Consider the following 23,188-nt stretch of genomic DNA (forward strand, 5'->3'; position numbering starts at 1 on the left):
GGTATCACTCAGCAGGTAGTTAGACCTGTCACTCGATGATGTATACATACTCTCAGACAGAAGGACTGCAGCAAACAGGTTGTATAGGACAGTGTATTTGTTACCATAATTCCCCCAAAAGACGATGCAAAAGGCAATGCATGCATAGTGTGAGCTGTGTGTACCCCTCTGGTTGCACTATTGTCTGTCGCCTGAATCAGGCTTGTCTCAGCCCAACAATGGTGTGGGACTTGGCTAAAGGGTTTTGTTCGCTCTAAGTGGAAAGAGATTCATTTCTTAAAGTGAGACCAAAGAGAAAGGGAGTGTAGAATTGAGGGTGGATGAGAGATGAACCGAGTTAAGGTTGAAAGGGGTTAAGAACATGAGACAGAAAACTCTGGAGAGAGATCGAGAGGATAAAAATGAAGGGGTGGAGAGGAGCAGAATGAAGGAGAGAAAGAGGGACGGAGGATGATGTGCTGGAGGCAGGTACATCTGCATTCTCTCCAAACACAGCATAGGCCTGTCTTAGGTGTCTCTATCCCAGCAGCAGTCACTGGCAGATTTATGGCATCCCCTTGTGTGTGTGTGTGTCTAAGCATGTGTGTGTGTAGGAGAAAGAGCCATAGGGTACGTGAGTAGGGGCGAAGGGCGGCAAGCAAAATTTCAGCAATGTTGCATTCCATCGATATCACAGTCCCGGTCTCCGCCGTATTTCATCCTTCCCCTCTCCCTTCATCCTTCCCTTCTTTCCTCTCCTGCTCTGTTTCAGCACCCCGGTCTTCACTTGCTGCTCTTGGCCCTTCCATAGCTCTGCTGGGTCCCAGGCATTATGGCCTTCTCAGGGGGAAGGGTGTAAATCTGTCTCCCTGTCTCAGGAGATTTCCTGGGGCTCAGCAGACTCAACAAAGCCTAGCCAGTGTGGAGGACCAAATGTTACACACACCACACACACACACACACACACACACACACACACACACACACACACACACACACACACACACACACACACAAATGCTTGCACTTCCATCTTTCAGAGGATTCTCATTGACATAACAGCGTTCTGTATCCCCTTACCCTAACATTAACCTAAATGTAATTCTATCCTAAATCCTATCCACTCAGACAACACTTTGAAGGTGTCGCACAGCGAGGACCAGCCAAAATATCCTCACTTTCCTACAAAGGCCTCGCTCCCACCATTTCAAACTCAGATTGGTCCTCATTAAGATGTGCACATAGACAAACAGATAGACAGAAAAAGCTAACAGTCACTTGCACAGGCTTGGCCTTGTTTGGAGGTTCCTGTGATAACAAACAGGTATGACTGTTCCTTGTCTAGCCAAGCCGCCTGGGAAAATCAGTGTTTGTGTTTGTGTGTGTCCACAAGAGACCCTACCCCCCAAACCTTTTGTTCACAGGGGCTGTCCAGACAAGCCTTGTTGTCTCTCTGTTTTCTTTTTCTCTCCCCCTTCTTTTCTTCCCACTTCCCTCCCTGCTTTATTGCACTTGATTCTAAGCGCGTCCATTCCTGAGATGGCTCAGATAGCAGCTGAAGCTAAATTGCCCATCATAAGCATCTGCAATAGCAATGGAGCTCACGGGGAGGGACTGCTGCAAGGGGGTACGAAGCGGTTAGGGCTCACTATGAAAATACAAGGTCCCTCTTTTAATCTTTAAATGTGAATATGAACTCTGTTTCACATCCACAAATCACAGGGCCCTTCCTTAAACATTAACGATTCTGTTGTATGATCGATTTCCTGAGTGCCTCCTAAATCAGTTTTATGCATATAATTTTCAGGAACATTTGGCCATTTGAGTGTGTGGGTTTTGGAGAAAAGTGACTGAAAATCAAAAGTAAAATGATCTAATGGTATTCGGGATGCCAAAATGCTTCTGCATGATACCACTAATTACTCACACAAGACAGCTAGTTAGAGTGAGATGCAGTGATTTATGAGGGAGCCATATATTTGGCTGTTGCTGTGTTCCTGTCAATGGTTGACAGATAGATGACTGCTGAGCCGTAATTGGCCTTCCTGTTTGTATCTTTTCTCATGTAACAACAAAGGCACTTCCCGGCCTTGACTGTAGAGGGTGCACATGTGAAAGTGCAGCCCCGTGTCAATATGACAACAGCAGATTTTTTTCTACAGGAAGAAGAAACAAAGGCGAAAGGAAGGATGAGGAAATTGCGTTCAGGTGGAGAAGACACGAGGTTACTGGAGTTCTTTTTTTTTTTTTTTGCCTCACTCTCTCGCCCTGCCTGCAAGCAGTGTGTGTGTGTGTGTGTGTGAGAGAGTGAGAGAGAGGAGAGAGAGAGGAGAGAGAGAGGCAAGTCAGATCAGTTATGTTTCCTGCAGGCCTTTGTATTGAGTCATATCTGAATCAGAGCATCTGTGTGTGGCATTTGTAGTGAGAAAATGTCTCACCATCCAGCCAAAAATAATACCTTGAGATGCCAGATTCATATTAACAAAGACTTTTTTTTTTTGCAATCAACACAGCCCCATGGCCAAAGATGGAGAGATAGTTGAGCATATTCAACTGGGAAAATCCCTTTCTTCTGCATAGCGCTGTGTGTTCTATCAAAGCTGTACTATTATTGCTTTGTGAATGAGAAGAATTCCGTGGGACCACAGGAGCAAGACAGGGCCAGCAGCCTGCTTGGCATGAGCTCCGGTGTGATCATCATCTATGGGCGGAGTGCCGCCCCTCACTCCTGCCTCCCAGCTAGCCCTGCCCTGTGACAGATGAGCCCACTGACAGCAGGACGCAACAACCTGCAATTGAACATTCCCCCTCGATCTGTCAATGTCCGTGGAGGTGTTTCACTCTCAGGAAGCACACAGGGACACACGCACCTTCACGCACACCCTAGCATTAAGTCATGTCGCAAGTATTAGAAGAATCAGAGCCAGAAACGCCTCTTGATGGTTATGAAATGCTTTGGATACCTGTTGCAGGTGTCTTTTGAAGTTTGTGTGGTGGTGTGCACACCTTATTTTGTTGATCTGCATGGGAGTCTTTTGCTCAGTCTGAATTCTAAATTATTTCTCCAGCACAGAACCGGCTGGATTGCACATTATATCAGCTGGCCTTTTTTTCCTTTCTTTTCTTTTTCTGTCAGTTCAAATGGTGCTGCAGTTCCCAACTTTGACCACAAGGTGGCACATTGCTCACAAAGAGCACATAGCTTCAAGCCTGATGGAAGGTTTATTTTCCGCTTTGGTGGCAGTGCCGTGGTGTATCACGGCAAAATGAAATAGGAAAAATGAAAATAGGACATAAATGTGTTTGCCGCATACAGAGCTTAATGAAGTCAGCCGTGCCAGTACATTAGGAACAAAGGCAGCAAAGAGAAAGGCACTGAAGGACAACTCACAAACAGTTCCAAAATAAAAAGGGAGATAAAGTATGAATGGTGAGTCTCCTCAATGAATGGTAGCTCACTGCTTGTCAAAGTGGAGATTTATTTTCCAAGCAACTGGCTTTTTATGGTCAAGCTCCTCCATACTGGCGAACAGCAGCGCGTTGTAATATGGCATGTAAAGAATGGGATTCAATAGAAGCAGTCATACATTTGTCATATTTAAGGGGATAGAATAATGACCATTGGCTGCTTTGTGCTTGAATCGCTCAAGTTGGCTTATTTTCTGTGTAAAATGGCGGATGAAGACAAATGGACTTTATACATGACAGTCTGAGCTATCATATTATGTATAACTTAAACCAATAGCCAGTAGCTTATCATTATCCTAAGCCTTGGGCAGTAGCTGGTTCTTTGCTATGTTTCTGTGGAAATTATGAAACAATCCAGCTGTCCTCACTTGCTTGTTGCAAACTAATGATCACTTGGCTTCTCAGCCATAAAAGCACTGTGCAAAATTAATTGTTTCAATCAATCAATTGGTCAATTTCATAGCCATCAGGCTTTGCCCAAGATCATGTGCATTCTCTACCCTTCTCCTTTAGGATGGGCCTGGAGAATGCTGATGATTTATGGCCTCTGCGTGTGCTGCATACGTATATGAATACTATACACACATACTGACAAACATACACAGTCTTGAGGCAAACACACAGAAACCAATGCAGCCACACACACGTGCTACATGTACACATAGACATACATGTTTGCACATACGAGCACACATTCCAAGAGGATGAATCACAGCAGGGGGCGGATCATGTGAGGAAGCACAGAGGATGAGCACAGAGGGAACTCTTCACTGTATGCTAAGTGTGCTGCTGACACATACAGCTAAACATAGCACATGGAACACAATCAGTAACATGAGAGAACTCTCATCAGAGTGTGAGCTCTCTTCACACGTGTGAAGCAAACATACTAACAAATATGCTAAAATGACACAACCCTCTATCTCAAGGCAGACAGTAATGCATGCCACCTGATCTCTGTGCATAAAGGCTTTAAGTTTGCACATCTATGCACATGCTTGCATGTTTACCAAAACACGCTCATGCATACATGCACATATATGCATACACAGAGCCGAGTGCAGAGGCTTGTTGTAGCGTGTTGTTCCTGTGCTGTGGCTTGTGGGCCTGTCTGCAGGGCTGATCGATGGTCTTTTACTGCTTCCCCAGGATTATCGGTTCGAGTTCACCGGGAGGGGAAGGCAATTCATCAGAACACAGCGGAGAGAGAGAGAGAGAGAAGAGGAGAGCGAAAGAGAGAGGGGACAGAAAGAAAGGGAGAGAAGGATAGAGGTTAGAGAGAGGTGTGGAGGGGGTGTCAGTATGAAAATGGAAAGAAAGATAGGGGAAGACAGAGGTAAAGCTATGAGGAAAAACATAAGAAGGGGGAAAGAGAAAAGGAGGCTGAGAGAATAAGGAGAGCAAGATGAAGACAGGAGAAAGGGAGGAGATGCACAGATGTGATACTGCATCATCTGGAAATGTATGGAAAAGATAGAGCAGCAGACATAGATGAATATCACAACACAGAACGATGGAGTCGCGGGGCAACCTCAGATTGAACCCTCCTTTTACTGTACATTCAACATCAAGCAAATATTTGACAGTATATTGTCTGTAGCTATAAGAACCAATCGCACAAGTAAAAATGTGAGAGCTTTCTGCTTTTATTGGAGTCGGATGCTGTGTTTTGCCCTTGATTTACTTATTTCACAGTGGAAGAAGAATGGTCATTTGAAAGCGCAGTAGCTTTTCTAGAATGATCGTTATTGTGGTTGAGAGATTGTAGAAATAATAACAGACTGTGTGATAGTCTAAAAATCACATAGATCAAACCTTCAATTAAATAATCAAACTATAGCGTGCACAGCATGATCACTATTGTCACATTTAAAACAATACTGGAATCACCGGTATGACAATGGGTAAAAAAAACAAAACAAAAAAATAGCACACAGAGCAGCCCTGTGCAGAGTCTTACTTTGCTTGATTAACAAGATTCTAACAGGGAATAATCTTGCAATACTGGATGTCCTGCAGGAAAAAAATGAGTAGCCTTCTGATCCAGTTCACTTCCCCGCAGAACTACATTACCGCTAATCACATTACTAACCGATAACAACAGTAGGGAACATGTATAAATGCATCAATAACACTGCATAGAGTGCTATTTATTCATATAAGATCCTCAGCATATGCTCGAGACGCCTGCGTGCATGTGTTGTGTAAGACAGCTTTTTAATATTCTTCTCTTTGTGTTTGTCTAATGCGTCTTTCCCCTTTAGTTTAAGAGGTTCATGTTTGCAAGTGACGACCCATGCCAATTTTTCTCCTTCTCCTTGCGTCTCTATCTCATCTCTTCACAGATAGACTGCCATTTCTCTCTCTTTCTCTCTCTCCCTCTCCCCATTGATGGAGGACAGATCATGTATATCCAATCTAGCTGTGCTCCTGATGCGGTTAGGGGCTGTGACAAGTCTCCGGGCGGGGGAACCGAGCAGAGCGGAGCAAAGGAACGGGGTGACGAAGAGGACACGACATCTGGAGAAAACGCAGAAGAAAAAGAATGCAGCAGAGAGAGGGACTGCATAAAGCGTCTGCACAGCGCTGTGAGTGTGCGTCTCTGTGCGCGTTTGTGTGCGGAAAGCAAACATTCACCTTCTACCCTGCCTTCTAGGCTACTGTGTGAGCCTCTGGTTGACAGTACTAAAGGCTCGTGCACTTCACACTAGCCAATGATAATGACAAAGCTGGACAAAAATTAAACAGACTTGCTGGCTCCTGACATATTGCAGTTGTGTCTGACGGAATAGGCAAAGTGTTAGATCCTCTGCTCCATAGCTACTGTATGGACCACAAAGTGTTATGGAATGGAGATTGATTTGTACTGGTGTCTGTTGACATTCACTCATGAGTTTCAAAGTGCAGTTGCAAACATTAGCCACTGGGGGGTAATGTTATCCTCACAGTATTCAAAGGAGTCGCTGTGCTTGCCAGTGAAACCATGGGACTTATCTAAGGCAGAAGTGAATGATTTCCCAGTTCATATTGGCAGCAGTGTTGATGATAATGTATTTTCACAGGTGGCAATATTGCAGCTTCTGGTGATGTGTGCCCTGGGTGGATGATGGTGGAGCGGCCATCTTTTCTGGTCCTCTGTTTAGTGTGCAGTGGTGCTGGAACAAAATGCGGAAACAAAATAATATTCAAAAGTAATTCCTCCACATGCAAACTTAGATAAAAATAAATAAATGCTGGTTTTACTGTAAAAAGGTAAAATGATGTCAGCAGAGTTTTGCGCTGGTGAACTGTGTAAAACAACTGTTTTTAAAGGCCCCAAGGTATGAAAGGACGCAAATCTTCAAGGTGAGGAAGTGGTGCCTTGAGCTAACCTGTCTGACCTCTCAAAGGCAAAGAGGCCAGGGGTCAACTCACTGACCTCCCCGAACCATATCAACCCCTTTGACTGCATACTACACAGAAGACTTCTTTCTCACATACCTTTACTCTCCCCAGACGGGTTGTACACAGTCAAGGAGAGGAACACTTTCTCCTGTGACCCCAACACACCCACAGAATCAATAACCAAAAAAAAAAAAAAAGTAAGTCAGAATCCACCTCCCTTCCCCTCCCTTGCCTCTCTCAGTGTCCCCTGCCCTTAGGCCCTTCACCTCAGAAGAAACCCCACAATAAACAAATGCTTAATATTTCAGAGCAAGAAAGTCAACACAATTTGATTCCAACTCCATTTCAAAGACAGTGGGAAAAACAGCAGCCATTTCTAAAATGCTGAATGGCCCACCCCCCCCACCCCACCTCTTGATACTAATCAAATTTGGTCTCATCTTTTCATTTTCTCATCTCTCCTCCCCATCTGCGTGGTGTTGTAACTCCTCTCTTTTCTCATTCTCTCCCTCATCATCCCTCACTGTCACTCTGCAGCTCTGAGCCATTGACCTTCGACCCCTAGGCAGGTTCACCAGCAGGTCAGGAGCCTGGCGGGGGGAGACAGGGAGAGAGGAAGGGCGGGAGGTCTGTTAGTGGGGGATGCCAGCTTCCTCCTTTGGCCCATGGATACAGCCTTCACTGCTGCTGCCATAGCAACGGGACGAGACGGCAGAGAAGCAGACTGCAGAGAGCCGCTGGGATGGAGCTCTCGCTTCTGTGATCTGGCTTGTAACCTCCATGTTCACACACACACATACGTAGACACTCTCATATTTTCACACGTTGTGACAAACTGGCACGCATACACAATCCCATAGTGCCTGCAAAATGTAATCAAATTTCTTATTTGGATTGCCAGGCTGTGCTGGAAAAGACTTTTTCAAGTTGGAAGATTGATGGGCTTTTCCATGTTGGCTGCAATTATTGCTGCATAATTAGACTTACAAGTTATTTATTGAAGCAATTTGGAGAATACAAGAGCCTGGGGATATATAAAAACCATTTGATCACGAGCCGCATAAACTTTAAAGATGTCCTCTTACAAGCATTATTGGATAGAAATTAGCAATAGGATCTCCCCAAAAATGTTTCCCATGTTAATAAAAAGATAATGGTAATAAATCTGGAGCGAAGTGAATGACGTGCCCCAAAGTCTCATCAGGTCAAATAAAGGTGAAAGGCGAGCGATGCACAGCATAAAAATAGCACGGTGGTAAGGGAGACGGCATTTTTCTGCACCATTTTTGGTGTAGGCAGGTGTTGTCAAGCTGTGAACCAGCATGCTAAGCTTGGAGAGCCTCAGGGGCTACAGGGCCTCAGTCCAGGTGGTGTCCCCACTACAAACAGAGGTGTTAACAGTCCCTGTTGCTGCTGCTTATTATTATCTCTCATTTGGCACAACTACTTTTATACATTCACACCCGTTCTCCTTCTGATCTGTCTGCCTCTTATGTTTGTGTACTTGTGCGTCTTTAATGCCGGCATTTTCACTCTTTTGATTTTTATGTTTTTCATTCCTTTAGAGATTAATTGACTTTTTCCCCAACTTTACTTGTCAGCCCTCTCTCCGGTTGTCTTCCTCTCTCTCTTTTTTTACATCTTGCTTCACCCCTGTCTTTCCTTGCTCAAACAAATATGATTAAATGAGGCTATTGGTGTCTCTTTCAAGAATGAGCTGTGATCAGAGAGCCTTTGATGTTTGACAGCTTAAATGATGTATACTTGATGACTTGATATACAGTAATTTTCACTTCATGTGACACACTCTTTTGCTATTGACACATTCTTGTTCAGGGCTGTGAGTAAATCTGCTGTCTATGTGCCTATGAGTGTGTGAGGTGTGTGGTGTGTGTGTATTTCCATTTTTCTTGACTTGCATTCCTACGCCTTGCATGTTTGGTGACAATGTCAGTGCACTTAAGCCGGCAAGCTTATCTCAAGTGCTTCAAGAGGCTCTTATCAGTTTTCTTTGTATAACTGGATGAATTACTTTCAGCAGCGCGCAACACACTCTCAACTAACATACAAGCTGACTGCACGCAGACACACACTCCCTTGTTCACCCACACACCTCTAGCTGTATGCAATCATTGTATGTGAATGTCGGCATTTTCTCACACACTTGTAAATGCGTTTTGACATAGCAGGAGAAAAAAAATGTTGCAATATTTCAATTTAATGTGGGCTGTTTGATCACTTGACACATGACACAATGAAAAAAACATTGGATCTGTGATTCCCAGACCTATTGCATAACCTTTCACCTGCAGAGAAGCTCACGCAGCATTAATGGAATAGGTGTGCGTTCAGCTGTGGTCCTGGTTTGTTAAAGGCTGTTTGATTTAGCCCAGAGGCTTTTTTCCAAACATAATGTGAGTCATGGAAGTTAGGTTTGTTCTGCTCTCCTCTGTTATGCCCTGACTTCACCAATAGGTGGGGCTATATACATGTAAACAGATGAGGTTGCTATGGTCAAATGCCCTCAAGCAGCAGGAAGAGCTAATCAAATTGCCAGTGTGTCTGTGTCAATTACAGGAGGTCAACTTCATAAGAGGAACAGGCAAAAATCATATTTGCACCGTATTCTCCAAGCAGTTCCTGACCAGAAGCAGAATAGAGACAGAGAGGCCAGCGAAGCCTCTTAGTATGGCGTCAGACGCTCTGGTTGGTAATGATATGGAAATGGTGGCTTTCATAAGCAACACATTCTTATGAGATATTAGCCATTTTTTAAATTCTTTAGATAAAGACTCTCTGCAGCTGCCTTGAGGGATGAGCTTTGCCATTTGTAGATCTTGGTGAGATGAATAGCGGAGTGAGGCTGATACTCTTACAGTGCCAAGCCACTATCTTATCACTTCCTTTATCGGACTGATAAAGTAAATGACTTTGCTATAGGTGTGCAACTCTTCAAATTCATTATGAGCCTGCTCAGCCAGGCGACTATCGACATTGCTGGGAGTGTGTGATGAATGCAAGACTGTGAAATGTGTGTGTAGGCCACAGAAGTGACACACTCCCAAGGGAGACTGATCGGAGATAAAGATATTTCTAGAGGTGCAAAGTGGAACAGGCACCAGTGGCTGGAGAATCCTTGAGCTCCTCAAATTGAATGAAAATGCAAATTTTAAAGACTTGTTTGAGGTTAATATAATGCCTCAGGGAAGCTGGGATGTTAAACCAGTCATTTACATGTTTTTAATCAAGGAACTTGGAGGGAAACATGCATAAATGAGCAACAGGACCTTATTTGTGCAGCATCTCGGGAGGGAAAGAATCACTGGTAGTTTAGTCCGGGAAAGGAAAGTTGGAGCAAAAAAAAAAACCCAGATTGGTTCCTGGCTTTCTAATTCAGTACCAATACTTAGAAGCACCCATGAGTGTGTTTTTACCAGTACCAAGTGAGTGAGAAGTGTTAGAGTAGTGTAGAGCAGTTTGGCCCAAAAATGCACACAGAAAACACTAACGTCGCCCCTCTTTGAAAGCACACATACTCACCCTCTGTGTTGTTTTCAAAGGTAGTTAGATCAGCAAAACAACTTAGTCAATGAACAAGGTTTGGAAATGTCCCAGGAGAAGCATCCATCTTCATGGTGAGTGGCAGCTCTGTCAATGATGAGCAGGGGCCGTATGCACTGGTATTTGGGAGCCCAGGGAATGTGTGAGTGTGTGCATCTTCACCATGCAGACATTTGGCTCTCTAAACTGAGGGATTGCTGTTATGGAGGATGTTGTAAGTATAGCTGAATGGGACCTTGTTGCAACACCCAATCAGAGCTCTGTCTCCTGTATTAACATTATGTGGAGCCTGATTGCACTCCCCTTTCCTGCCCCTCTACTTTGCCTGCCTCGGCAACTTGTAGAGAAGGTATCTCTGTCTCTGTCTCCACTCTGCTGATAATGGTCCATAATCCCCCGCTGAGCCGACCTTGCGGTATTGCCGAATTTACAAGTAATAATGAGGACTAATAGAAGCAATATCCATCCATTTGACCACTAAATCAGAAATGTAGCTGAAGCAGGTGATTAATGTAGTGTTCTCCTCCCAATTTTCTGAAGCATAAATGATGGAATAAGTCTCTTAGATCCAGATTAAGCTCCAGTATGAGCTCAAAATTCATGTCATGTGGAATCCTTTTTGAAATACAGTCTCAAATCTTTCAGTTTGCCTCACATTTTGGCATTTTGCTGACTCCTGCCATCACTGAGAGTAAAAAAAAAAAAAAGAAAGAAGGAAAAATTATTATAAAAATGGGATACTTGAGAATTAATTTTTAGCTGCATTGGAGCAATCCTGGAGGTAGCTTGGATTCCAGATGCTTGCACAAGACATAATAGAAGACATACGTTTATTAACACAAAACCTGAGGTTCAGTGTGTCTTTGAGCTTTTACTAAAGTACAGTAAATGCTTAATTTTTTTAAGGCACTTTAAGTTTCACTAAACTATAGGCTTGAAAAATATACTTCATGGAGGGACTGAATTCTTTAAGGACCACAGTAATACACAGAGTAAAACTATTCAAAATTACATATAGTAAACAAATGTTTGGTTTTGATATTTACAAATGTATGCACTTATGAATTTTAATTTTCAATTCAAATAATAAATACAAAATAGCTCTGTAAAAGAGGCCTCGTTCCACTGTTGGTGCTGAAATGTTTAATTGAGTAAAAAGTCAAGTCTTTTTTTATCATCTTCTTCTTCTTCTTCTTCTTCTTCTTCTTCTTCTTCTTCTTTTCTTCTTCTTCTTCCAGCCTCTTCTTTAGAGGTCACCACAGTGGATCATCTGTTTCCTTCTAAAGCCTATCCCTGCATCCTCTTCTGTTGCATCCAACGGTCTTCATGTCCGTTTTCATTACATCCATGAATGAGGTATTTTTAATTATAAATAAGTGAAGGAATGGAGAACTTCTACTGCTGCTAAGCTCTTGCCACTCATTATTACATCTTGCTGCCCAAAATGAGGGGTCAACAAGTCCTAATTCAATGAAACCTGCATTCCCATCCCATAATGGATGCATGGTAGACATTGTAAACCTCTGCAGGAAAGTCTCTCTTGCTGATTATGTTCTTGGCCAGCACTCAGACAGCAGAAGCGCCGTGCCTGCAGCAGAATTGCCCTGCAGTGTAGAAATCCCAGCCAACCTTCTGCATTAGTGATGCCCCTCTGCCCTGTGGCTCCACTCAGGGTTAGGGAGGAGACAAACATGGCCATGGGTTCTGCACGACTGTCTGCAGGCCGCAGCCACATGGTCGCACTGTAGACGCTGATACTTCCCAATGAGTGAGTGAATAGGAGACATTAGTGTAGAGGCAGACACATAAGTGGCACAAGATGAGATCAATTAGACTGAGAGGAAGGTCATTAGGCTCTTATATGGCTAGTGGTCCAAGTGCGATGCTTGAATGCTGTGTTGTGTCAACTGTCAGTGTGCCTGTGTGTGTGTATCTGGTTTACTATGGCTGTAAGAACAAATGCACACGTAAACACCAATGATATACAGTCAAGCAGCACATCCTGAAGTGAGTGTAAACTTGGCAGGGTCAAACCTGCAGTAATACCTTGTCGTGTTTGAGTCCCTGGCGCTGTGACATGGGGTGGTGAGTAATCACGCCGTGTCTGTGCATGCGTTGCCATTGATTTTGTCTCGGCTCCTAGCTCCCCCAATTACCTCCTACTCCAGGCTGCCAGTCCCTTTGCTGTCAGGGGGGAGGCTGGAGACTGGGGCCTCAGCGAGCTGTTTGTTTACACTGCTAATTGCTCCTGTTGTTTCCTTTCATTAGCCCAGGCTGAGCTATTGGGCTGCCTCACACAACCAAGTGCTCTTAGCCTTCTGGTACCATTGCCCATAGTAAATATTGGTGATGTATACAGCGCCTCCTAACATATGGCTGTAAACTGGAAATGATAGGCTCTCCTGGTGCAGTAGAGTGTTTGAAACAAAACCCCATGGAGCACTGTGCTGCCCCACTTGTGTCTGACTTACAGTGTGGTCTAACTGGAATGCAGAGTTGTCTTTATTGATGCAAAAAGAGACAGGGAAATCCTGCTTTGCTACACTCTGGATGACCCTTAATGAAATTCAACAGAGTATACCTGCAGGAAATTATGTGATACATTGGTTGTACCTGCAATTATAATCACACTGTGTGTGTGTTTGCATATGTGCATGTTGGTCTGGTATAATGATGTGTCTTCCTATTTGCTTGGCCTCTGTGAATTATGAATCAAAAGGCTGCATGCAGTAGTCAGTCCCTGTGTCTGCAGTGCCCCCTCCCTACACCAACCCACTCTTCTATCTGCGCCCCCCCACTCTATGCCCCCCCATGCATACACACACACACACACACACAAACTACCGTGCAGAAGCCCACAGCATCTCAGCACACACAGCCATGGCTCCTTAATGACTGCCATCCCTCTCTGTGCCACATTATTAATTAGCTCAATGATCCTTGCCGATGGGACCTGCACCGCAGATTAGAGCCCTCAGCACCCGCACCCCTGGCTGCTGCTGCTGCCTGTCCAGGATAGGTGAAGTTGAGCTGGGGGTAGGGAAATGTATGCATATATGTATGCTTCAACATAAAGCATGTGTTTTATAGTAAACATAAAATTCTTTTGTTTGTCCCTTTGTAATGTTTGTGTGCTTATGTACATGTGTAGGTAGAAGCGGTCAGGAAAAATACTACAAATTGTGAGTGAGCGCAGGGATTAATCATGTGACCATGTAGGAGGAGGAAGAAGGGTGGGTGCCACCTGGCCCAGCACTGTGTGCAGCATGTTCAGCTCCCCAGTGCACCACAACTCCCAGCACCACCATACTCAGCAGCATCACAAGATTCATGGACTGGTGTAGGTTCCCAGTGCCAGTGATCTTGGCTATATCCTGACTTGCACAATGCAATCTATCTAAAAACAGTAGACTCCATCGCAGTCCTCAGTCTTCTTGCCATGTATAATTGCAGAGGAGTTTTTCCTCTGTGTGTTCCCAAAAATCCAACTGTTCATCAAGGGCTTAGTCACTGTGGCATGCAAATGTGCATTAATATTTTTGTCAGGACAGAAAAAAGAAAGAGGTGAGGGAAGAGAAAAAAAAAGAGATACAGCCTCTCCAGATGCTTCACAATTGCACAGAGCAAATGAACATAAATGTCACTGTCAAGCTGAAATGAAGAAAAAATGTGTCACGGCAGCAAACTGTGCTGGAGTTGGAGGACAGCAGGACATGTTTTGCATATGAAGAGGTGAATGCCCAAGGAGAGACAAGGAGGCTCTGCACCTGTAACAAATGACTGCCCACAATTACCCCCCACCACCACACCCCAAAAGCCCATCCCCTTCCAAATGAAAAAAAAAACAAAAAACAAAAAGTAGAGGGAGTAAAGAGTAGATATGATGTTTTGTATGACAGACTTACTCTTGCTGAATAAAAAGAATACTTTTGGATTTGGGTATAGCATTATCCAACTCACTTAAACAGTACAGAGTCCTTTGAATCTACATTCTTATGTTCGGACCACCAGTGGAGCATCGTTCTTCAGCTGTGCGTGTTTCTTGCAGTACTGCTTTGCCTCTGCCCACAGCTTCTGCCTTAGTAATTGTGCACATTACTGGGTACGAAGCACTAAAGTCAATGAGGAGTTTGGGCATATGTGAGGATAGATATGCGGGGCATGTAGTCGCTCCAAGGTGACAGTGAGGTGTGTTGTGATTATTGACTGTGTGACCTCGCACTGACCCCGGCTGTGAGCGAGTAAAGGGCAGGGAGTTAGTGTGTGCCGCACCGCCTGTCATGCCCGTCAATACACTGATGAATGGAGCTGGCGGTTATTAAAGCAGAATTAGAGCGGGGAGGGGGGGGAAACGGGATAAATGATGGCGCAAATGGTTGTGCAGTGGAGACTGTGGAGCCGGATGGCACAGCATCAGTGTCATCAGTCTTTATTACCCTCCAGGGAACAGAGGGGGGGAGAGACAGGGAGCGGTCAGCGCTATGCACCCCTCAACCCCCAGCCCCACAACACCTAGGTTGCACTTTCACATCTCTCTGCTCACCAAACATCACTAGTCTTTATCCATATAACTGGATAAATACCTGCATGTTGACTCCAGGCCTGAACCGACTTAGTTAACCTTCATTCCTACCAACATGAACTCCTTTCACAAACCTAATGTATATTTATACATATAGGCCCACATATGTACAGATGTGCATACACAGATACTGCTTCTGTTTCACTTTACCCATCACTGACTCTCTCTCCAGGCTTCTTTGCTTTCTCCTGTTTTCGCTCCTCCATTTTCGCTCTCACCAAGGGAGTGGAGGACCCCCACCACAATCAATCATGGTGAAGTCACAGAGCACAGCGGCACACTCAGGGCACTGTGCAGATAAGCTGGTTAGAGAGAGAGAAGAGAAGAGAAGAGAAGAGAAGAAGAAGAGAAGAGAAGAGAAGAGAAGAAGAAGAGAGAGAAGAGAAGAGAAGAGAAGACGAAGAGAAGAGAAGAGAAGAGAAGAGAAGAGAAGAGAAGAGAAAGAGAAGAGAAGGAAGAGAAGAGAAGAGAAGGTGGAAAACACTGGGAGCTGGAGCACTTAGAGAAAGCCTTGGAAGGAGGGGAGGTTGCACACTGGGTTCACTGCACAGTCAAAGAGTGGGCACACTCACCGCCAGGGCAAGATGGGAATGGATGGGTGAGCCAGCGCCATTGGTGAAGCCCCTGTGAGGCCCAGCCCCTCACAAGAGAGCTGTGCCTGCATACAGATGTGAACGTCCCATTGATATTCTCCCCCCGTGCTGCAGCTCCTGCTTCGCTCTGCTTCTTTTTTCCTAATTAGAGGTTTATTTATTGATACCCCAGTTAATGTCTCTCCTAATTTTGCAATAGTTTTGTCTCCATTACCCGGGAGATTCATTTGCCGCAGTGTTTGGAGCAGTGGCTTCCCTTATTGTGGGCACCTCCAAGCTAACCTTTCTCCAAAATCTGGCCCGTGCCCCATGTCACCCTTTGGGCGACTACCTCCTACATTAGTGCAGCACACGGGAGGCAGGAAATCTGTGGCCTGAGGTGGTGTGGAAGTTGTAAATACCAGAAACTGGAGTCATTAGAAGACTGCCTCCTATGTAGTGACTTCAAATTAAATGAGAGTAAAAATATTTGAATATGTAGTTTGAATCTGCTTTGCCTTTTAGCACTAAAAGGTTTTTGTGGTTTTCATCTGAGTTTGCATGCCTATGCATGTCTTTGGTAAGCTTAAATAGCTCAAAAGTACGACTTTTAGTTAAGCCAATGCACAACAAGAAGTTAGTAATGCTGAAGTGTTGCATGTCAGCTTCATTTTTTTGTTCAAGCTTTTCAGAGTATTCCAGCAATATTTACTGAAGCAAATATTGACAAATGAGGTCCAGTGTGAGCGGTAGATGACAGTGATGCTTTTGCAAACACGCTGGATATAATGCATTTAAGTACATCCAACATTTTATCAAATAGGTTTATTGTATTACTTACCCAGAGTCAGACAAACTCATCTGTAATAATCCCATCTCTTTGGCTTCTGTAGAAAAATAGCTGTTGCGCTGCTGTTAACTCCCGAGCATATTAAGAGGGGAGCTACACTGAGAGCAGCTAACATCCCTGTAGTGAGGAAATGGTCCTTCCAGCAACTTCAAGGCTGGATGGTTGGTCATTAATTTGTCTTACATTGCCTTACATGTTATGCATAAATTATGAGTTCATTATTTTCTCTCGAATAGTGATTCCTAGAGTGTAGGCTACCTTGTTGTTTTGCTGTTTGTGTTGTGCATGTGGTTTAGATTAAACACACATCTCTGCTTGATTTTGTACATTTTCCATCTTGTTTTGTGAAGCAATAAAAGTCCTACAGTTTGGGGATAAATGAGTTTTTCCTAGGTCATGTCTACTCCTGTGCATTTGGAGAATGACTCAGCTTGCTTAATTTGTCATGTGGGCCCTAAAACTAAAATTCTAACTGAATTTTGACCCACATTCTCTGCCAAATCAATCCTTGGCCCAAAGAGACAGTCTTTGTGTCTGAATTCTGAGAAGTTTATATGCCACAAGCCTTACTTTGAGGTAAACCTAACTATGGCTGAAGAAAAGGCTGGTTTGTTATCACTTGCCAGTGTTGTGTTTACAGAATACTTTTTTTTCTTTTTGTGTCCTTTTATCCATTGATATAAACCCTTACTATTATACTTAGTCATTATATTTGCTTAAGTAAACTGTCTTTTTTGTTGTGGAAAAAATTTCTCAGTTTACACAAACACAGGGAGGCTATGGATGGATCTGTAGAACATGCCATCTCGCACAAAGACTTCTTTGTACTGTTTAAGCTAACTTCTTTCTATACTGGAAAATTCCCAAAATCAATACTGAAGAAGACACCCTTAATTATCAGACTACACATAACATTAATATTTCCTGTTGTCCCTTCTCAAAATACAAAAACACAATCATACATGAAATTAAGGTATAAAATATACTGAAATTAAAGCATAGAAGCAACTGAGATCATGACACTCAGTTTTTATTTATTTACTTTCATGGACTCTTGAAATTTTAATGGATATGAATGTATCCCAGAGGTATATATGGCACAAATCATCAGGCAATGGCAGGCTTTGGAAAGCTGCCTTTAATATGTTTATTTAGTTATAATAAAAGAAAAAAAACAGACATCTGTATAATTATCCCTTCCATAAAATTCACGTTGAGGATTTCACTTTCAGGTTAAATTTGTATTTTCTAATACTGAGTACAAACCTGGCTTTGTAAAAATCTGTCTAAAAATTCAAAACCACCAACTGCATGCCACCAAGCATGTCAATATGAGCTGATGGTATCATCCTTCTCAGTTTGAACACACTCTGTGTCTCTAAGCCACTACTCCAAGCCCAGGTGCTGCTATGCTGACTAGCTCATGGATCACAATCAGCCCCCTCGTTCAACCCAGGAACATCCCTGTCAGTCTCTTCTGTCTCCCTAGGGCTCAGTCTGATCCCATTTTAGTCATCACACTGGCTACAGCTGCCCCTGGCGCCACCCTGGAATTGGATGGTTTGATGACTAGTGCGAGGGTCGATAAATGTCCATGCAACGTGCACACAAGACAATGAAACTTACAACCCTGGCTGTAATTCTGTGGCAGCGGCATATGGTTGGTTTTGCAATTGTGTCAATAGATTAAGAAACGATGCTAACAAGATACAAAAGCACTTCACTGGGTCTCTTTATCATAATGGTCTAATGCCCTTCAAATAGGGAGGATGAGCTTTTGTGCACTGGGCATCGACACCAATGGGTTAACTAATGATGGCATTAGAGTGTGTGTTGGTGTGTGAATGACTGTGCCGATGTGCACATGTGGCTTTGTGCATTAATGTCTGTGTGCTGTCATTTGTGTGTATATGTGTGCATGTGCCTTTCACAGGTGATCAGTCAAGGCTATCCACTCAGCCTTTCTCTTGCAGCCCCCTCATTACAGCCCACTATCTCCTCTAAACACCTGCAGCCTCACAGCCCACCTTCAGCTCCCGGGCCCACACGTTGCCTCTTTTTGTCCCAGTGTAGAAAGAGCCTGCCCATCACATCAATCTACTGCACTGTTTATATTTATGTACAAGAGAGAGGCTAAAAAAGGCCCCTCTTACTGTGGGCTTTATTGACTAAGCATTAAGCGGACATTATCAGGCGATAGCCTCGTTATTTATGAGGCGGTGATAAAGGCTGCAGGACTGAGTTATGTGAGAACCAGGAGCAGGATGAAAGCTGCTCATACAGAAGCACTGATACCCGACACTTGCCTCTCTCAGTCTGGGTAGAGAGGCACTGCAAATGCGCCAAACAGAGCTGAAACACTCAGGGATTTATGGGTGGTAAATTTATGCTCTCCATAGGTCAAACGAGGGGCTGTTTATCTGAGTTTCATTGTCACTGTCCTCGTGGCACTGCACCGCAGGTACTGAAATTTTCATATTTGCTTTAGGCATGTAGCCAAACAAGAAATGGGGGTTGGGGGGGGGGGGGGGGGGGGGGGGGGCTTTAGGTGCAGGATTCCACTGACCTTCTGAACTTAGTTCTGAATTCTCACCTTTGAGATGTTGTCATAAATTGTGCATGACAGAACATACCCCTGAGTGACTGTACATGCTGAACATGTGTGTATTTTAGTGTTACACAGTAACCTTGCACAGGAGGTCTGTGGAATTCTGTGCAAGGGTTGACAACTGTTGTTGACATTTTGTGGCTGCGTACCATAACACTTTTATTGTGTGTTAAGAAATTGATTTGTATTACAGAACCAACCTAAAGTGACTTTGTGTCTTGCCTCATTTGTATCTCCTGCACACATCTGAGGTACACGTCTCCTCGCTCACAGTTTCCTAGCTTACATAAATCTCTACCATACAATGACACCAAAATTTTTGACATACATATATTGTCACCTCTGTATACTGTACATAGCACCGTCTTACCCAGCCAAAGCCATCTTTCTCCTCAATAAACCAGGTCAACAAACAAAAAGCAATTACGTTGGGCAGCTGCCGCCTGGGAGTGGGTAATTACAGTGCGGTGTGGACAGCTTCATTCTAAACAGGTACTAAAAGCATCATTAATCATCCTCCCTCTGACGCCTCACACTGGTCATGTGACACAGGCTGCTGAGGAGCTGGGGAGGGGGATCCGCCTTAGGGGGGAAGGAGCAAGACCCGATTGGCTCCTTCCAGAAGTCCTTTTAGAGGTCAGCCAGTCAGCAGAGATGACCTGCCAATGACCTTGTATCACTTGACCCCTGAGGGCCCAAGGGTCACTCTCTCATATCAGTTGGAGAGCAGGCAGCAGAGGGGCAGAATGGAAGACGAATGACACAGAGAGGGAAGAGGAAAAGAAGAATGGTGTGAGGGTAGAGGGAAGGCACACAGAAGGTTTGTGCAGAGAGGCACTGGGAGGTTTGAAGATGAAAAATAAAACAGTGGGCGTGAGGTTTGATTGAGCACCTGGTCTTTCCCTTTTGCATAAAATGTCTGATGAAAAAATATGTTTTTACAGCACCAAGGCCAGCCCTGATGGCCGCTGCAAACCTACACCCCTTCCTTTCACTCTCACTTATTTCCCTATTTCACTCTTTCTCTTTCTCTCTCCCTCCCTTTCCGTGTCCATTGTCAAGCTGTCCTCAGGTTGGCTGAAAACATCATCCAAATCTAATTAGCGAGGAGCAAAAACATCTGTATGTTTGTTTCCCTAATGCTCATTAGTCATTAGCGTAAGCAACAAAATGACAAGAGACTGCAGCATGCGGACACAAATTTGCAAGTCAATTTAATAATACACATTTTGTTGCCTATCGCGTTTTGGGGACTGTGAAGCTGCCTCAAAAATCAATTCAGTCCCCTGTGAAATACAGCCAAGATGGCGCCTGAGAGTAAAGTTCATGAACTGCTCACTCGCTGAGCACAAACTGCCACGGATGGCTGATTGACAGATGAAACACAAAGACACATCTGAAAGACAGAGCGCCAGCGTCCTCAAACCGGTACCCATCCCCTTCTCCTCTGTCTTCCCTCCACTTCACCCCTTCAGCCCCACCCCTTCAGCCAAGCTCCTCTTCTCTCTCTCCATATGTCTATGAATCTGTCACTATGGCAACCTCACCCCAAGGGCAGAAGAGGAGGGGGGGGGTTACTTTCGCTCAGACAAATAAGCATGGCAGGGCTCATTTATGATGGTTTGTTTAGGGATTATAATACACTGATGAGAGGTCAAAATGTGTCTTCTTGCATACACAAGTAAAAGTGTATTCATGTGTATGTTCGGGCTAATTGTGTACAGCATATTGGCGAGCATATGTGGTAAAGCTGCACTGTAAATATTTTGGAATGGATGAAAAGGGCACAAGGCATTTATTTAAATGCAATATAATATTGTGATTTTCATGAGAAATCTTGACAGCTTATGTTTAGGGATCATTTTAAATAAGACGGCATATTTTTTTTTCTGTAGAAGGCAAATGAAAGAGGGCATGGGTAGCATACTGCCACAGGACCAGCACCTTTAAATCAGTGCATTATATCACTGGCATTATTAGCAGAACTGCTCCCATGCTGTAGCTGATGTCTTAGATGCAATATCAGCAATATCTGCAACGACTTATTACATTGTTTCCCCCCTTTTTTTCCCTTCACTTTATGCTTGTCTGCAACTTTTCAAAGGGCAATCCAAACTAGTGAGTAGACAGAGCTGCATTGGAGAGGTCATGTAGACACACAATCAGATATGTGGCTTGATTTTCCTGATGATGTCACACAGGAGATGCTAAGTATACTGGCCAGGATGCTGCCCTGCACCGCTTCGGCACACAGCAGCAGAAGTCTCAGGAAATGGGGGGATTTTCCTATGCAACCCACTTGTAACCTTGACACAGTTTCACCTCTGTGTGTACCCTCCTTCTCACTCTTTTCCCCTCTCCTCCCATTCTCATGATACCTTACAGTGACTCAAAGGCCTCCCCTCCCCCCACTCCAAGAGCACATTTCCCATTGCAGCCAGAAGTGCTGAGTGCTGCTGTTTGCTTTGTACACAGAAATTCGCTGAGGCTGTAAGCTGTCCCCAAACATCTGCTCCCTGGAGTGGAGCAAGAGAGGAGAGGCAAGGACTGGACTGGTGTGCATGTTGTTTAGCGTAGCTCTATCAGAATGTGTTATGTATGGATTTGTATGTGCGTGTGCGCACGTGTGTGAGTGAACAATTATTCAAATAGGTGCTTTGTATCTTTTTGAGCGCATTATTAGCAGCACCTAGGAAACAAAACACATATTTGTGTAATTGTACACAGAACATCCAAATATGCACTGGCACACGCTCGCGCACAAACAGGTGCACCTCATTTCGACTTTTCTTGATGTACAAATTGTTTGGTAGTCAAATATGTGAATGACACCGATCAAAAAGACTAATAGTGCATGAAAGTCTTTGCAAATAAAGAAAAACAGTAAAATCAGACAAGCAGGAGAAAACTAAAAGGGAGGAGGGCATTCAAATGGCCTATAATTAAAACAACAACTAAGCTATCTATTCTGTAAGTGCTTCACATAAAGTTAGAAAAAGCTTAACGTGATCAATTGATTTAATTCCCTTGAGCTTGGTGAAAATATTACATGCATATTATGCATTAAGTTAATTTCAGGTTAACTTAGCATTAATTAGAACAAGAACCCACTTATATTTGTTCATTTAAAATGTAGTGTAAGATATTCTGTAAGGCACACATTGCTCATGCCTCAGTGCTCCTCGGGAGGATTGTAACAGCTGCCCACATCAGCCAGCTTACAATAGAGAAGAGAAGAAATGAGAGACTGTCAATAGCCTCATTCATTATACACTAATACATCAGTGGATTTACTTTAATATCTCAGTTTTCTGTTCAGGAATACTGTAACAAAATATGTGGAGCTATTTTTAAAACAAATTATTATATTTATTTAAATTATTAATCTGTTTCTCACTGAATTAATGAGTAGAATACAGACTTTTCTCATCATGAGAAATAACTGCTTTAGATAAAGAAGAGAAAAAGTGTAACTTGCTCCATGATGATGCTGGCACTATGATGTGGCAATAATACATCTGGGTTTGAGGAATTTTGGTTTGAACTTTTTTTCCACTTGCCACGTGTTGGCGCGTGTCTAAGGAGAGTGCAGCTGTCAGTCTTGTGTACCAACCGTACATCTTCAGGAAGGAATTACAGGAGAGTACAAATTCATCAGAGCCGAGTCACGCTCAAATGCTTTCGAACTAAATGTCAGGTCTGAACAAACAATGCAGTTCTCCTTTCATCAATTGAGACACAAATGCTGAAGCTGCCACACAATGAAATGAAAGTGATAGTTCACACAAAATAAATCAACTCTTTTTTTCCCCACCTTTCCCTATTTCTTCTAATTTACATTAAGTTTTCCCTTTTCTCGCATATTTATTTTTTTGCTATTACTAAACCTGCTGTGTGGTTTTAAGTGCAGCACATATGATTTTTTTTTATTTAAAAAGCTGGAGTGCACACCTGCTGCAAGCATCCTCTGTGCACATTACAACCTGTAACATGAAGCCCTGTCACAGTGAAGGAGATGTGCACAAGATGATAAAAAGGGTTTCTAATAAGGTCAGCATATACAATACTTCTCAGTGAGAACAGCGGATATAAGAGAGCATTTTTATAGTTGCTGGCTTTATAATCACATGATTTCAACATCGCCGTGCCCATCGTTATCCTCATGACCTTCACAAGCGCACACT

Source organism: Archocentrus centrarchus, chromosome 7 (assembly GCF_007364275.1).
Source record: "Archocentrus centrarchus isolate MPI-CPG fArcCen1 chromosome 7, fArcCen1, whole genome shotgun sequence".
Classification (NCBI taxonomy): domain Eukaryota; kingdom Metazoa; phylum Chordata; class Actinopteri; order Cichliformes; family Cichlidae; genus Archocentrus; species Archocentrus centrarchus.